A 1,582-nucleotide genomic window follows, 5' to 3' on the forward strand; every position below is an offset into this window, starting at 1 on the left:
CTATGTGCAGGGTCACCAACTACCAGACCAGGCTGCCCAGAGCCACATCCAGCCTGGCCTTGAATGCCTCCAGGGATGGGGCATCCACAACCTCCCTGGGCAACCTATTCCAGTGCATCACCAACCCTCTGTGTGAAAAACTTCCTCCTAATTGCTAACCTAAACATCCCATCTCAGTTTAAAACCATTCCCCCTTGTCCTATCACTATCCACCCTTGTAAACAGTCTTTTGTTTTACAGCCAGCTATGTGTCACCATCAGCCTGAATCATCTGAACTGGAGTCCATACCCCTTTCAATTTTCCAGCATAACTTACAGACATACATTAATATCCCTTTTCCAGTTTGAGTGGCATCCTTTCGTGTAGACTTATTTCTAGACTTCGTAGAACTCATATTCATACATCCACCAGCATTCAAAGACCATTCGACCATGAAGGTCCTTCCTGATCTCAGGGCAGAAGAATAAGAATCACTTCTGATTTTCAGACCAGATGAGTTGGTGTTTTCTATATGAATGGCACCACAGACATTTTCTGCCTGCACTGCACCTCCCCACCACCTGCTCAAGGCCTCTTATTCCCTTGCCTTCATTACAACTCACTGTATAACACACAGATGAGCCAACAGCACCCTTTTAACTTCATGCCGTAAAAGCCAGATCACCAAAGCAGAGCCTCTCTCATTGCTTTCACATCATTTTTTTAATCACTGATTCTGATTCTATCATTACAGCAGAACTTAGAATAGCACAGGCGATGAAGACAAAGTATTCCCTAGTTGGAATACGTCTACAAAACCCCAGCGTTACTATTTGTGGTGCCTGTCACAGGAGAACTTAAGAATTTGTCAGCAAAGGCTGAAAATCACCTTGCACACAGCTATGCCAAATACTACGAGACTTAAAGTTTCTTACATGGTTTGAAACAAAACCCCAATAAAACACTGTCAGTATTCAAAGTCTCCATGACAATGCAATCTTAACATAATCTCTTCTCCTCCTTCCTCCACAGGTTTCAATTTCTATTAAATTAAATGTCTGACCACGTTGCCTCCAAATTCCTCAACAGGCCCAACACAGCTTGAGAGAACAAGGAACCTATTGATACGTCATCGTCAACACAAGCATAGAATATATTTACTTACACAATTTTAAGAAATTAATATCAACCTGTTTGAGAATGCACGCAGTAACACAGCTCCAACCAGGAGTAAACAACTCCAGTAAAAGATCACTGATTCAATATGGCTGTGAACCTCTCTTTCTCATAAATATTCCACACTCCACCTGAAAAGCACTTGTTCCTTCTGTCCCATAATAAGTGTGGTCCAGAACCCTCCTGCTCTACAGACAGCACAGACAGGCAGTAAAGCTGAGCTACCATGTCCAGCATGGCAAGATTTGGTTTGCCACTAGACCTTCAGCACGCCAGAAGTAACTCCAATTTGTGCTTTTCATCTTATCCCATTCTGACACCCAAAGCTAAAAAGATGTTGTACACCTTCAGGCTCTAAGGGGATACATTCTGAAGCTCAAAGAGGGTACGTTTAGGTTAGATAGAAGGAAAAAATCTTTTACAGTG

The sequence above is a fragment of the Coturnix japonica genome, chromosome 3, assembly GCF_001577835.2.
Source record: "Coturnix japonica isolate 7356 chromosome 3, Coturnix japonica 2.1, whole genome shotgun sequence".
In the NCBI taxonomy this organism is placed as follows: Eukaryota; Metazoa; Chordata; class Aves; order Galliformes; family Phasianidae; genus Coturnix; species Coturnix japonica.